Genomic DNA, 16,961 nt, shown 5'->3' on the forward strand with positions numbered 1-16,961 from the left:
GAGCGAGCAGTCATTGCAGTCAGGAAACTATTTAGAGCTGTGAGACGGGATAGACGTCCCACTCAATAGCGCTTCTGACTCTGAGCATTCAGGAGTGTTTGGTATTACAGGTGGACTAGGACGCCCAGTGGAGTCATATGTCCACAACTGACCTTACAGGTCTGCCAAAGAAGGTGAAATCTCTGTGTTTATGCACTTGAGTTCCAGACTTCAGAGGCACTTGCAGAGGAAAATGAAAGGTTATGTGAAAACTTATCCATGTACAATAAAATAGCCTTTTAAGCTTGCGGTTTCTGTGTAGGTATGTGTATCCCTTCAGCCCCCAATATCTAATTTTCAGTTTATCATTGAATAATAATACTGAATGCTAATTCCTTGTTGAAAAATCATTGGGAATCTCAACTCTGTGTAGGCTCTTGCTTGCTTTTGTGTTAGTTCCACTAACAAAGACTGTCCTTCCTCTTGATGTGAAGTAGTTTATTCCACTGACAGGTGTGTTTGTGGGTGGTGTTCCTGATAGTCTGGGATGGGGTTCAGAGAAGCTTAGAGAAGTTTCTTTAAAGCTGCTGCTGTAATTTTAATGAGTGGCAAGGAGAGGGATTGGAAAACTAGAGACCAGCTTGTCTTTAGTGGTCTTAACTGCTAAGTTGGTCTTTGTTAAGAAATTATGTTGGTTGCAAACTTAAGCTTAGTATATGCCACTGGCCTTTTCTATGCACGCTAATGTCAAAGCATGCCTATTGTGTGATAGGCCTCTCTCCTATTAACATAGATGTCCACTCAGCCCACTCAAGGCCAGTCAATAGTGGTTCTCAAATATGGGGCTAATTTGATATAATACCTCAGAACTCTTCACATAGTCGCCTCTTTAGACTTATGACTTTGACATCATTCACGAGTCAGTCACACATGTCATATTAGCTAAGGCTGTCTTCTAATAGTACACTAAAAATGGTAAGTTTGAGGTCACAACTTTGGGGTTTCTGTAGGTAATACAAAAATAAGGCATGCACACTCGTGCAAGTGTAAATCTTTAAGGACAGACATACAGCTGAGATGTGTTTAATTCTCAAACCACCCTCCACTGCACAGCAATCTATTGAAACATGTTCTAACACACACACACACACACATATACTATATATACTATATATACTACATATATATATATATATATATATATATATATATATATATATATAGATATAGATATATACAATATATAAGACAAAAACTGAGTTTGTACAATTCTAGCAAGCTTGCAAGTCAATTTTTGGTATGATCATCTTTATTCTTCAACACAGTCCGAACTTTTGTAGGCAGGTTTCTTGTAATAATAACAGGAATGGCTCTCCAGCCTTCTTGAAGGACATTCAAAGCTCTTCTTTGGATGTTTTGCCTTTTGTTGTGTTCTCTGTCAGGACAATTCCACAGTGCCACAATAATGTTGAGGTCCGGGCACTGGGGAGGCCAGTAAATGACCAATATTGTGTCATTATGCGTTTTGCGTGTTTGGGATCATTGTTAAACTTACAACTTGAATTTAATTTAGATGCTTTTGTATCATGGATCAAAATCTGACTGTTCCATGAATTTTGACAAGATCTCCAACACCACTGACTGAAATTTAGCTCCAAACCATGACAGAGCCTCCACCGTGTTTTACAGATGGTTGTACACACTCACTGTCTAGCTACTGTTCATTTGCTGTAGGTCCTTTTTTATGACTTGTTACTTCTTTTGTCGTTTTATGCTCGAATGATTCAGTGTGAAGTGGTTTAAAGAACAAAAAAACAACTATTCCTCTGAAAATAGCCGGAAATGAAAATTACAAGAAAGTCTGACTCCTAGGAAGCAAATTACTGAGAAATAAAGGATGACTCAAGACTGTGAAACTGAAGGTGATCTTATTCTGTTTGTCGTCTTGTCGGAGATGCTAATTCAAGAGGAGTTGTTGGTCTGCTACTAAATGAAGGGTAAAGGTTAGGATTAGCTTAAAAAATGCAACATAATGTGATTTATGCAAAAGAAGAAAACTGATTAGTTTAAGCTCTGAATTGTCATATAAAACCTTATTTATAAGTAATGATTCTCCCCTAAAAAAGCAAAAATAATTTCCCCATTCTTTGTATTTGCATTTGTTTTAGTGGGAAGAAACTTCACACCGAGAGTTGCGAGGCGGTGGGGAAACTACTTAGAAGTGGTCCTCCTCTTTACTTAAGCATTACATAAGGCTAAAGTGAATCCTCTCTCCAGCTATCAGTGACCTTGAGAGTTACATAACAGGAGTACAAGTGCATGTATGTGTGAAACAGAACAGAGAGGAAGAGAAAGCTGCGGAGTGAAACGGTTTGCTAACCTGCAGAGGCAGCAGCACATAATGTTCAGTATTGACCTGCTTGTATGCTTCAGTGACTTCAGCAGCGTGATGTTTGTACCTCTTGGCGTCCGTATCTCCACCTGAACTCTGCGGCGCACACTGGGCTGGCTTGGCTTCCTGTTATTGGCAGGGAAACAAAAGAGATCTCAGAGCATTTGCAAGTGGCGAGAGTAATCATCTGCAGTGCTTTAAGTAGGCTACTCCGTGTACATGTAACTCACTAAACACCTGCTGAATGGTGGAAATGTGTAAACTGTGTAGATAGCAAAATGTGATTCATGCTTCATTAGATTTTTCTCTAAATATATTTTGCAGATAAGCAGTGCGGTGTGTAAACACGGCTTCTGGAACATCCATTAGGCTGCACTGCTAAAGTTCTGCTGCTGAGTTAAAGTTTTTGATAGGTTTGTAGCTTGAACCTATCCGCTGGAACGTTGAGGACAATATAATTACACAGTGAAGCAAGACACGAGTAGGCAAAGTTCTTCATGTTACTCATGCATGAGGGAGTCCTGCCTGGAGCCGAGTGTCGTTCCACCACTTGACCTCCGTCAGACTCTCAGCCAGGCTCCCCATAGCACTCCTTTTATTGTGGTTACATGAATATGCATAGGGTCATTAACATATAGCATCTTACATAGGTATACATGTGAACAAAGAATACGTGTGTGTGTGTGTGTGTGTGTGTGTGTGTGTGTGTGTGTGTGTGTGTGTGTGGGGTCAGAGTGTGACCCCATAAACGACTTCCTTAACCTGCTGGTCTGGAAAATCCAACAGTTCATCTAAACAAAAAGCACTTAGACTAGAACAGACTTAATCCTACCATAAAACAATAAGAGAAGGTACGACCTCTCTCGTGCTCCCAGGATGTGGGTGTGCATTCTAGTGTGGAATACACACCAAGCCTTTGCAGCCTGTTAAAGATCACAGTCCTATCACTACACAATTGATTATACACCTCTAAGCATATATAAGTAAATATTTCTAAGCATAAATGACAATCAACAATACAAAACCTAACATTTTTAGTTTTGCTTTGTTTTAAAGACTGCAGGCAAACAGCAACGCCATGCTGTTCTTATTCTTCACGCATTTTGGAGTACCGGTGTAATTTATGATTGAAGGCTCCTCAAAAAAGGTATAAAACTATTACCTAGACTGTGATGCTTATTGGATTTGCCCTAGAAACAAATCCCTCTGACGTATCTGGCTCCGTTGGTTTTACAGATACCAAGAAAAGCTTTACAGTTAGAATGAAGCCAGATGGAGGCAGCAAGACAGACATAAAAAGCCATATGATGATTTTACAATTATTTTCACCTCATCCTATCCACTCAAATATTTTTAATAGCTCTGCACTTAATCAACTGGTATTATTTTAGTATTTTTATATATTGTATTTATATGTTGTGTTTTAAGAACAGCAATACTGATTATAGCTTATCGGTTTGGCTGCTCAGTCTGCCTGAAAGTCCTACACAGACGTGAGCTGGCTTTAAAGAGTTAAAAGATATAAATATAAATATATATATATATATATATATATATATATATATATATATAAATGCACCACGCTTGCTGCGATAGACAAGTGGCACCAGGGCAAACCGAGAGTCATCAATGGAAACACTTGGAATGGTGTAGTAAAGAGAATCCATCAATGAAAGGATCAAAGTTGTGACATTTTCCTATATTCTGAGATAAAAATCAGTCCTGTGGGTGGGTTGGACGCTGCATGCAGCTTTTTTTCCTCCCTTCTTTTTTGACTCACCCCACCACTTTGGCCTTTCTGGTTTGTCCTACATTTAATGGTGCCCTTGTTCGCATGTAAACATAGCTTAGTACTACAAATCAGGTTTGGGGTTTGGTCAGGCGGTGGAACATTTTTTCAGCTCGTTTTTGAATGGAGAGTGCTAAATCGTGTTTATGTGTCTAAACCAATAGGATTCAAAGTGGTGTGCACATGCGGGTGTTTGTGGGGGTCAATAATGTGCAGGGTGTGTGCGCCTCGGCGACTGTGGACAGAAGTGGTGTGTGGGTGTGTGGACTGTGTGTATTGTGTATATCTGTACAGTCAGAAATTAGTGCTGGGGGTTATTCTGGAAAATCATTGTCCGAGATGATAAATGATATGAAACAGTTATGTATCGTGTGGTTGTTCGTGATAACCAGGGAGTTTCTCTGGTGCATTTTTAATGGGAAAACTACTGTGGTTTTACAACCAAGGCCATGGCCTGCAGTGAAAAACCACACTGCCAATAATAAAAGATGCCGATATGAACAAAAAATTGAGAAAAAATAAAAAATGGCTGATTGAAGATGGCCTCATAGGTAAAAAAAAACAAAACAACCCAAAACAAAACAAAAAGCCCCAGGGGAAACATTGTGTGCATTTCATAAAGTTGCAGTTTACTCGTAAGTACATTTGTGGAGACACAAGCACATGTCTGACGTTTAGCCTTTAAACCAGCATGAAAGCAAAGCTTGTGATTATTCTGTGGCCTAAAAACAGCTAAACTGCATTGAATTGTGTGCATGTAATTGTATTTCTTTCAGTGGAGCCTTGTAAACTGTCCGCCCGACGTTATCAACCTGCCATCGGCTCTCCTTCTTTCTCCCCGCGAGTCAAGCGCACCAGAAAGTCTATACAAAGAAGAAGATATGATTATATATCTTGGCAGGAACAGTGTGCATACATCAGCGTGTTTATGGGCGCGTGTGCACGTGTGCGTCACGGAGTGTCCTGGTTGGAGGAGAGAACCAACTCTTGGAACACTAGACAGAAGATATATACCTTTTTTCCAGAGCGAAGGGAAACACAGGCAGGCTCCAAATGATACACGGCTCGTCGAAGAGGCCGGCGAGAGCACGTTCTCTTTTCCTCCATCGATTCCTCGTCTCCAGGTGAACCCAGCTGTGAACCCGCGAGCTCCGCTGGACGCATTTCGTTCATTTTTTTAACGGTCCTTTTAACGTGACAATAATATCTCACAGCCAGCCTGTCTGCTGTCTCCCAGCATGTGCTGACTCGATTTGAACCCAGCTCTCCTGTCAATTTCTTCTCTGCCAGTTGGGCAGACTTCTCATCGTTTTTCTCTCTCTTTTTTAAAAAACATTTTTTTATCGTGCCTTTTTTTATTCGTGAACTTTCTTCCTAGAATCTAGTGCGCTTCCTTCTTCTTCCTTCTCGTAGGTAGGCCTCTTCCTTTGCCAAACAGTGGAGCACAGTGTTCCTTTGTTATTTCCAGGGATTAAGTCTAGATAACAACCGCAGCCACTCAGGCTCACCAGCACATCAGCGGCTTTCGATCTGTGGCTTTACATGCCTTAATTGGGATTTTAGAGGCATGTCCCCACAAAGGGAAGGGATTCCTAAATATCTCAGCTATGAGTTGAAACATTGGACACTTGACGGGGCTCTTACTCTAAAAAATAAAACAATAGCTGTCTCTTTTTGATGTGTCCTTATATAAAATCAGATATAGTGAGTTGTGTGTGAGTTCTACCTTTAATATCAGCTGCTGTGATAGAAACGTTTCATCAGCTTTAGCACATGCTCATTTGCTGTGCTTCCACTCAGGACAGAGGGATGATACATTACCAGCTGGTCCAACTCCAGTTGGCCCCTCCCCTTGACAACAGTTGCCTAGTGCCACAACTGGAGCCCATCACTGGGGCCGGGCTGACAGCCAGCCTGCCAGATGTGAAGCCTTCTCCACGCTGTCTGTAATCCAAGCAGAAACACAAACTTCAGGTACACACACTCGCACGTACGCAGATAACTCAACACTCGTAAAGTATAGCTTATCGTGTAGCACTACGCAATTACCTGCCGTGTGTGTGACTGCCTTTACTCTTCTTCTAAGAGTGCGCTGTAGAACATGAGAGACAGTTTCAGAAGTGGTATGCAGACCTCCCTGTTTTCCATCCAAACCCAGGAGTGACCTTGTTGTGGCCACAGATTCCCCTCCGTGTAAAGCAGCCTCCTTCAGGACCCTGCTATTAGCGGCTTTGTGGGTCAGAGTGGCGACATCTTAATGGCACACAGACAAGAGGAGGCTACAGACCCCTGCACCCTCCAGCACTGAGAGCACAGCTGACTGCAGGGAATGTGGACGCTTTGAGATGTATGCTGACAGCAGCCACCAGGGGCTGGTTGGAATTTGTGTTCACGCGAAGATAAATGAAGTACTGTTTTTATGCTGTTTTTACAAGGAAATCTTGGCAGCATTTTACATCCACTAAGGTACTCGTACATGCTAATTATAGGCAGGGAACTAGAACTAGGAACTAAGAAAAGGGGCCTTTGTGCTGAAATATGTTTTTATTTATGCTCCAGTTTGTAGGTCAGGAAACTGCCAGATTGACATACAGCACTCAGCACGTGTCGTAACTTTTAATTCTGAGATATCTGTCTATTTTTTGTGGGGGAGGGGGACCTTGAAACTATTTTTATGACTGTAGAGCAGGGGTAGGCAACGCCAGGCCTCGAGTGCCGGTGTCCTGCAGGTTTTAGATATCACCCTGGGTCAACACACCTGAATCAAATGATTAGTTCATTACCAGACCCCTGGAGAACTTCAAGACATGTTGAGGAGGTAATTTAGCCATTTGAATCAGCTGTGTTTGATCAAGGACACATCTAAAACCTGCAGGACACCGGCACTCGAGGCCTGGAGTCGCCTACCCCTGCTGTAGAGTAATAGAGTTAAAATGGAAATGTGTGCCAACAGCCTTTTTTTTTGCAAATTTGCATGAGTGAAACAAAAGGGAGGATTAATTAATCTCATAATCTTAGTCAATCAAAATACTACAGATTTGGTATGCGTGTAAAATAATTTTATACTCTGCTCAAAGCGCCTTATACAACATGACTTATATAGAAAGTACTTGAATGTGTAAATAACATTTGCACTCCGATGGAATCAACTTCAGGTTAGTGTCTTGCCCAAGAACGTTTTGCATGCAAACTGCAGCAGCAGCCAGGGATTGATCCATTAACCTTCCGATTAGAAGACTACTTCCTGCTCCCGTCCATATCAGCCAACAGCAGGTAGAACAGGGGTAGGCAACTCCAGGCCTCGAGTGCCGGTGCCGGTTACTATTAATTCAATAAGTTACACGTTCCCTTGCTGACACCGCTAATGAGCATTGTCAAACACGCTCAGAACGACTGAAGTTGTTTTAGATCATTAGTTGCCCTATTCACCGATTCATAAATGGACTGGTACTTATATGGCTTCTCTGCTCTACTGGAGCAGTATGCAATATGCCACATTCACCCATTCATACAAGCCCTTTCTTCTAACATTTAAACATATAAAATTGGAAGGCACATGAGGTTTAGTATGTTACCCAAGGACTGCAGTCAGGGATTAATCCGCCAACCTCCCAACTAGCAGATGACCTATGCTACATCCTGAGCTATAGCTATGCCACCCACACACAGCTACACCACAGTGAGATGGGATTTCTTGACATCTGCTGTATTTGTCAATATTAGGCCCAAACTATGGAAACTAAGAGATGCTCTCCTGTGGGCTCATTCTAGTTTTAGTGAATATTACCCAAATAAGGATGAATGCTGCATTTTGTGGGAACTACTTTAGGCCTTGGATTTATATTGATTTGGTCTGAGAGTGAGCATTTACTGCAGCAGTAAAGTGATTGTTGACATGTCAGTCAGTGCTACATGTTGCTTGTTGATGTATCCTTTCCTAGTTTATGGTTCCAAGAAATTATCTATCAGATCATGTTTCTATATATTTGCTTACAATGAAGTAAAACATAGAGTTTTGTCTGCCATTTCATTGAAAGCAGTCTTTATACTCTCTTTATACTCTTCAGTGAGTTAAGTATTGTCAGGCTCTCATAAACTGCTTTAGCAGAAATGGTAATAATGTCTGTGGCATTCAGGGTCATTCTGCTAAAATTGTAACAAGTAAAACAGACTTGAGCTACTTGGAAAACCTTCCAGAGGCCCTGAGAAGTAGTGTCGTTGAACTAATAAGTCACCATTTCCGATATTTTAAGTGCTCTGCCATGCCCAACTTCACCAGGCTCTAACTTGGCCCGTCCAGTCAAAACACTGGAACGAGTGTGTTTGTTCGTTAATCTTTCTGTTATGCTTTTAAACTAAAGTTACATTAAAAAATATCTTTCTGTTATAACAGAGCATGACTGTGTAATCTTAGGGAAACAAGTATGTGGTTAGTGGGCAATCCTTCAGTCCCTGTTAGCACAAGTGTTAATATGTTAGTGGCCACAAATTAATGCATTTCTCATCACGTGGACTAAGGAGGACACAAGCCATAAACTGTGAAAGCATGATAGGGCCCCTGCCCAATGACCCAGTCCAGGTCAAGACTGACAATTAGCTGTCACCTGACAGTATCATTGTTTTATATCCTCAGAGACAGTTCACAGTGAGTGCATAGCATCAGATAGCCTCGTTAATGAGCCTTATCTGAAGTGGCGACTGGCAAACAGCCAGCGAGAGAAAATAAGACACAGTGGGAGGAGAGTTTAAGAACATAAACAGATGCTCTGCTCTCAGATCTGAAAAAACAGTATTTCCTTCTCCTACTCAAGAGAAAGTTTCTCCAATCAATCCCAACGTGGTCTCCTCTGTGTTAAACTCCAATACCAGAAGAGACTTGCAGTAGCAACAGCGGCAGCCGTCAACCTATACACAGCTTGACCCTCGGTAAAAGTTCAGCCACCTACCTCCCCAAACCTCTCCCATCCACCTCATTTTCCAAACCTTTGTTCAGTCACAGGCCACGAGCAGAGAAATGTAAACAGAGCGCCCTGCTATGACTCACAGGGAGCTCCTTTATCATAGCAACTTGCCAACGTAGCAGCAACTACACCAGAAAAGAAATGAAGGGGGAAAATACAGCACATTTGTGCACAAATTTGCTGTCATTGATCATGACTGTAAGAATGGATTTATTTAGCTATAAATATGCGATTAATGGACTAAATCAACCTAAGTACTGAAGAGATTAATTTAATCTACTAATTTAGATAACTATGTTTATTATAAAAACCAAACAAATACAGCTAGAATCACTTTCTTGCTACATGCACTGCACACCTATTTGACCATTTGTCTAAGGAAATTTGGCTGCAGGCTTGACAGATGCTGTCTGTATTTGCTTAAAGTCAAAAGAATGAGCTTGTAACCCAGTTACATGGATAATAAAACATTAAATGCATTTAACATCTTTTTATACTGCAGTTGTATATCACTCAGGGTGGCCTGTGGCTTCATTATCACTCGCTCGCTATTGCAAATGCTCTGCGAGGCTAACATCAAAGCCCTCCATAAGTCAGCTGGTGTTTGGCTCGCTGCTCATCAAGCTGGCAAAGACCAGGCTTGAACTTCAGAAGCTCTGGCCTCGGTTCCACAAAGAAAGCAATGATGTCAAAATTTCTGGACACGCTGCAACATCATACCACTCTGAGGCTTGAGAGGAGCTAAAAGCTCTGCTGAAATCTGGAAATGGAGGTGCGACCATAAATCAGAGGTCCCTCACACTCTCTCACTCCTCACTAATTTCAGCCTTTTTTCTCTCTCTCCCATCCAGTCCTTCGGCCTCTCTCAGCCAGCGACGGCACATTTTAAACCCATTAGCGATCGGCCTGCCAGCTGTACATCAGCAGAAAACCATAAATTGTTTTATTGGATGAAGTTTCTGCAATGTGATGAGCTCAGCGTTACCGATTCCCGGTATACTGCAAGCGTATTGTGCGAGTGAAAGTGTGCCTCTTGTCAAATATTCAAGAAGAAATAATTGTTATTTCCAAGGATTTTGACATTCACTTTACTGTCTCGTGCGCATTTGTCACGCCTTTCTCCAAATCTGTGTCAGTGGGCTGGGACCTTTTATAGTGTTTAAATTGAATTTACTGTATAAATATTTGACTTCTTATTTCTGATTTTGCAATAGGCCATCTGTTATTTCTGCAGGCATGTGCTTAGCAGGCATAAAAATCATTGGTGTTTTTATTAAAATGTCTGTTTTGCCTTATGTGCAAAAGTTGCCGGTTAGTGTCGTCTAAGCTACAACTTTTCTTTAGCTAACTTTTATCGAAGAAGGACTTGTGTGAAGTTGTTTACATTAGGACCCACCTCCCTGTTCACACCAGCCTATCCAAGTCACACAGCTGTGTGCAATGCAAACACTCTGAGCCCCCTTGCATTGTGTTGCCAGAGCAACAAGACCAAAACCAGGTATATCTACCGTCCACTTGGTGGGCAGCCCACAGCCCCTCAGTGAGCCAGATGCTCCATTCCACATCAGTTTCTCCAATAATGTCACGGACAATGAAGAAAGAGGGTGAAGATTTTTCAAACTCCCCATCAGGCGAGGAGGTGGAGGGTGGCATTGGAGGATTTTGGGGGGTTTTGGTTGGTGGAACAAAACCAGTTTCCATTAACTGATTATTGCTGTTTTCAGCTGTTGCTGTGGAGACGTGATTTAACCCAGACGCTTAGCTACCCTTTTAACCTCCTCGTCATCCACTCCCCCAGGAGTATATACACTACGTGTACTGTGGAATAACACATCGGTGCGTCAGCAGCCCATAGGGAGGAATGTTGTCTCTGAAGACAGGTGCGTCACACCAGTACTGCCATGCAGCATGCACAGGAAATATTCCATTATATTCCATTTGTCTAACTCCCTGGACTGCAGACCCCTACAGTGACTGTTTATTGTCTGCTTTTCATTGTAAGAGGACCTTTATGGAGAAAACCAGATCGGTCAGTCGGTGGCGACTGGAATTTAAACTTGATGCTGCCATCAGCAGACTGTGTTCACCATTCAGGATTGTGGAGGAATATAATTAACAATGCCAAACATAACTGACCTACAGTGTCAGTGATCACATTTAAATCACTATTGATAATGGTGGTCCTAGTATTGCTTGATTTATAAACTCTAAAACTCAGCCCTGCTTAATGCAGCACACTTGCTTTCTTTGGTGTAGTGAGACCATTCAGAGATGGCTTGATGCATAAAATATATAGTATATACATGTTTTAATGATGGCTAAAGTAAATATGTTATCAATAATAGCCTTTTAACTACAATAGTAAACTGCACCTCCTGAACATGATGAAATAAATACAACGTGCCACTGAGACATAAATATCCACATGCACAGACAAGTGCATTAAAAAAGAGACACCAGCAACGACTGTAACGTGTTTGATTAATTAGGAGCTGAAATGGTGAAATGGTTTTTGTCTTTTACTGCAGGAATGTGTCCTCTGAGCCTGTTTAATATAAGCACCGTCATGCAGCAGCAAGAATCACATGTAGCATTGGAACCTGACTGACAAAAGATCTAACAATGTTTGGTGATTTAAAGCTTTCCATGGCATTTATTATTTGTAGTTATTCATTAAGATATTATGATTTAAAATAATCATGCTTCAATATCATACAAGTCGTGCATTACTTGTTTATAGTCTGCTAGACTCTGCTCAGGCGCGCCCGGGAAATAAACTATGCACCATCAACACTCATCGCATGTTTGAAGGGTGTTTCTTTTTTGCTTTTAAAATTTGTATTTATTAGCTGTTATGAATGATGAGACTGAATATCCAGAGATAGCTAATACTGACTGATATATCGGCCCCACTGATATATACTGATATATGTATAATGTTCCATATTAAATTATGGAATATAGAGTGGAGTTGGGATGGGACGGGAAAATTGGTTTTTGGGACATTTGTATCATGATTTATTCTTGGTTCACAGATCTTAAACCTCTATCAAATACATTGCTGGTTGATAGTCTGTTAGTATACTTCCCAAGGTCTTTCTAAAAAAAAAAATGGGAGTAATATGTCAGTTTTTCTTTTTTTAAATACTGTTTCACTGGTGTTCATTCAAGATTTAGCTTGCACATAAACATTACTATAGGCAATAGCAGAGAAGTAACAACTTGCCTGCTTGAAAATTGTATAGAACTGAAGAAAAACAGCTTCTTTTCTCCTTTCCTGGCAATTAAAGACACACTGGTATGCAGAGGTACATTTTTACGATGACGTACGTTTATGGGTTTTGAATACTTGAGCAGAATTTGAAGCGTATGGCACGCGCATTCTTTCATTTTTATATGGACTTTGACTCATGTCAAATTAAGCCTTTACATCTGAATTCACTGTTGTATTGACTGGTGGCAGCTGTCTGCCTTCTCCTGTCTCCTGGAGTGTTTCCACATAGCTGACTTGCATCATTTAAAATAAGTGGATAGGTGAAAGTGAAGGTGGGGATTTTGCCATCGACGGTCCAATGTTGAGTCTTTTCACTTATTGTTCCAGAACTACATCCAAGAAACACAAATTCAGCCGCACTTAAAAGACTTTATGAAACACATCATTCTTATACCAAGGTGATGTCTTACTTCAGGAGAAATTCATCAAGTATGAGCGCTATAGGGAGCTTTCAGTGTGTAAATCTTTTTTTCTTTTAAACCATTTGTGCCATATTCCTCTTCAAAAGAGAGGGTGAACTCATCGCTTTTGGACACGTAGACTAAGAGGGAACATGTTTGTGTGCTGGGGTGGGCATAGAGGACCAAGGGCAGGGGGTAATGAATCAGCTGAGGTTACGGAGAAGACGAATATGTACAGTCTGGAACAGGGCAGCTTGGATTTAGGAGGGCAGACAGCTGGCATTCTGTTTCTCATCAATAAACAATTACATCTGCCTCCACTCTGAAAACAGTGCATGTGCACCCCTCACTACATTTCATAACCTTTCCATACTCACATACTGTCCTGACAATCCAGTCACACGTTTGACGTGCATGGATCGTTAGCCTGGGGACTTTGCAAGGGGCAGAGGGATGCCAGCGAGCGATGATATCCAAACAAGATCAAGCTGTGCTCGTACTAACAGAACAAAGGAGAGAAGAAGAAGATAACATGTGTCATTGAGGCGATGATGATGCTGTAATATTGATTAAAATGTGAGAAAAGGTTATCAGGGAATCACTCAGAGAAGGACACTAATAAGGAGGTAGAGATCAGAGAGGCAGATGTAGAAAGAGACATGTGGTGTTGAGCAAGACCTGACCGGAACACATGTGAATGTGCGCTACATGTCCGAGAACATGTTCAAAATACAGGCGCTGAACTCACCCGAGACATAACAGCTGCAATGCAAGGCGCCAAAACACAAGGCTTGACACATGAACACAACCATATGTCAAAATGAGATGGGGGGAACAATGATTGCGCGCCGTGAGATATGCAGCTAAGGTGGTTGACTGGGGTCAGGCAACCAGAGGTCAACCACAGCTTTCAAGTCTGATTTGTCACACTGTTAGTCATAGTGATTACTCTGCTACGAAGACACATTAGGAGACGTCAGAGGCATAATTGGTTAAGTGAACCAATGAGACAGTGAGTAAGTGCTTGATGGCAAACTGCTGGGAAAAAAAACAGACAGATTTATAGTGATGTTTTCTTTTCTCTGAGCCGTTGAGGTTGAAGTACTTTCCTGTTTTTGAGTGAACAAATTAGGTTTGTGGACACAATTTTTTATTTACATGTTGTTCATGAAACGTTGCTGATTGTGTAAGTCAGAGTGGTCTCATAGGAACAATCTGATCTCCCAGTTTTTGGGAATATTCGACTGGATGACAGGAAGGCAGCCACAAGAAGACACAACACATGAGAACAAATTAGATGCACAGAGACTCGATCATCAAAAAGAGGCCCATGTCCTCTCAAAATGTGCCAGCTAAGTCTCAAGCACACATTAAAGCAGTCAGTGTTTTGAGGCCAGTGAGGCCTCATCCCGGCAACAGCCCACTCTGTTTTCCTGCTGTTAGTGTTTTTTAAAGAGCTCAGTGCTGCTAACTATCAATGGCGCGTTAAATAAGAGCAGTTATCAGGGTTAAATCTGAAGTTGAAATGGAGTGGAAAAGAGTCCTGTGATCCAAGAGGGAAGACTGTATAACAAGAGGGAAAGAAACAAGTTTCAATGGAGAGTCAAATACTTTTCTTTTACTGTCCTTATGCTTCTAATTATTAATATGATTCAGTTTAATGGAGGTAATTAGAGAGGATGAGCATAAATTTTCTCACTTATGACAGTGGTTTGCATAAAGTTTAGCATGGATGTGGAAAGAGCTGATCAAACAAAAGCACAAGCATATGTTTATGTTTTAAATTAATTTCTTTCATTATGCAATACATTTACCCACTATTTTATTTTACATCTATCCATCCATTTTCTTCCACTTATCCAATTGAGGGTTGTTGTTGGGCTGAAGCGTATACCAGCAGACATATGGTGAGACGCTGGGTATCCCCTGGACAGGTCGCCGGTCTGTTACAGGGCAAGTAGAGAAAGGAAACGAAAATTCACACCTACTGTCAATTAGAATCACAAGTCACGCAGCATTCATGTCTTTGAACTGTACGAAGACTAATGGGCAGGGAGAAGCAGTGTTGCCAACTCTTCAGTAAGGAAAATCGCTATTGGTTGTCCTAAAAGTCGCTAGAAGCCGCTAAATGACGTCATCGCATAATTTGCATAATTGGTCATGCTAATGTAATTGTACGTACGTTGTTGGAGAGAGAAATAACATCGTGGAAGAGACATAAAGTGAGTAAAAAACGTCCTAAATGCATTTAGAGTTTATTTAGAACTACAAATTAAATTTCTTTTAGCAATTATTGGTTTTTTTTAATGTCACAATTCCAACCCTGCTCCTTTATCCGGGCAAAGATGACCCGAAATAGGCACTCTGGTGGAGTTACTATGTGTGTGCGTGTGTGTTTATAAGTGGTTTTAAACCTTGTGATCCACAAAACAGCATAAGAGTAAAAGAAGAACTGACTGCGTTACAGTCAGTGCGGGAGCAGCGGCTTCGCTCATGCGTGATTCATTTGCAGTTTGGACTCATAGGTGTGAACGTCTCCTGTCCTGATAGCAGCTGGGGGAGGACTATCCTCCGCCCGTGAGCGTTTGGCACGGGCAAGGTGCCCACGGCAGCACCCGCTGCTTGTTGAGAGTAGGAGCAATACGCGCTTTCACGTCAAAAAGTCGTCATAAATAAGTCTCCAATAACACCAGAAAAAGTCGCCAGATTTGTCGCTTGTCGCTTTTTAGAAAAAAAGTTGCGAGGGTCTGAAAACTCGCTAAATATAGTGACAAAGTCGCTAAGTTGGCAACACTGGGGAGAAGACTGCTTTCCCATCTCCTCTCTGTACTAAAGGCTCTCACACTGACTTTTTTTGAAGGGGAAAAAAAAAGCTAGCTAGCCACCAGGTAGCACACCATGCAAGTTAGCTAAACTTCAATTACCATACAAATATTGGAGTTATTTAGATTTTGTTTTCATTTATGTCCAAAGTGATAGCAGAGCAGTAACATTTTAGCTTTGTAGAAAAGCCTCAGTCAGAATATTGTACTATCTTTAGATTGAAACTAGCTATAGCAGCTAACTTCCTGCTAACTTCTACCACCGTTAAACTTCATAAATCCTTTTTCAGGGATGCCACAATGTCAAACTTTATAGTAACATATTTTTTTAACGTTTGCTAAACAAAGAAGCTAATGATGTAAAACTTAGGAAGAGTATACGGTCATTGTTTTTTACTACTTTGGAAAAGGAAAAGCACTAGTCGTCAAGCTAAACTTTGAACCTAGCATTGAACCTTCCCACCAAAACCTTCCCACAAAAACATTAAATATATGTTTGCATATATGAGTTTTAATTTGTATTATTATTTTTATTAGTTTTTCTGTTTTCACAAATAGTACATAATTACATAACATAATAAAGTGTACAATTCAGAACCAAAAAAATAAATAAATAAATAAAAAACAAACAAAAACAAATAAACAAAACAAAAACAAACAGACTGATAACTAAGCACAGAACACCAGCTCAGTTCCATCTTCTGATGCTGGCCTATAAAGCTCTGAATGGTTTAGGACCAAAATACATCAATGACCTCCTGACCCAGTATGAACCATCCAGATCCCTCAGGTCATCTGGATCCGGTCTTTTATCAGTTCCCAGAGTCAGAACCAGACACGGAGAAGCTGCATTCAGCTTTTATGCTCCTTATATCTGGAACAAACTCCCAGAAAGCCTCAGATCAGCTGAAACACTCAGTTTATTTAAATCCAGGTTGAAGACTCACCTGTTCTCAGCTGCATTTGAATAAAGCACCAAATCCACACTTTAAGCTTAAATTTCAAAACTTACATTTAACTACTGATTTTATCTACTGTTCTGATTTTATCTGTTTTGATTTTATATACTGTTTTGTTTGTTTGTTTGTTTGTTTGTTAATTAGTTAGTTAGTTTATTGCTTGTTTTAATCAATTTTAAATCATGCTTTTTATTTGTTCTTGTTTCTAATGTCTCTGTAAAGCACTTTGAATCACCTTGTTGTTGAATTGTGCTATACAAATAAACTTGCCTTGCCTTGCCTTGCCTAAAAAATAAATAATAAATAAAGAGAGAATACAATACAGTACAATACCTGTGGTCCCAGTATTACGTTGCAGTTTGAACACTCAAGAGAATCCTTGTA

At 40.7% G+C, this 16,961-nt stretch overlaps 1 long non-coding RNA gene across 1 annotated transcript; it reads right to left on the bottom strand.

Annotated features, from left to right (window-relative positions):
* Positions 1–1,209: 1,209 nt before the first annotated feature.
* On the bottom strand, positions 1,210–6,465 carry LOC120737508. Its single transcript, XR_005696754.1, has 3 exons — positions 6,210–6,465; positions 5,175–6,104; positions 1,210–2,497 (listed from the first exon to the last, which is right to left on the bottom strand). It is a non-coding gene; the product is annotated as an uncharacterized LOC120737508 (long non-coding RNA).
* Positions 6,466–16,961: the final 10,496 nt, after the last annotated feature.

Source organism: Simochromis diagramma, unplaced genomic scaffold, assembly GCF_900408965.1.
Source record: "Simochromis diagramma unplaced genomic scaffold, fSimDia1.1 OVJJ01000413.1, whole genome shotgun sequence".
Classification (NCBI taxonomy): Eukaryota; Metazoa; Chordata; class Actinopteri; order Cichliformes; family Cichlidae; genus Simochromis; species Simochromis diagramma.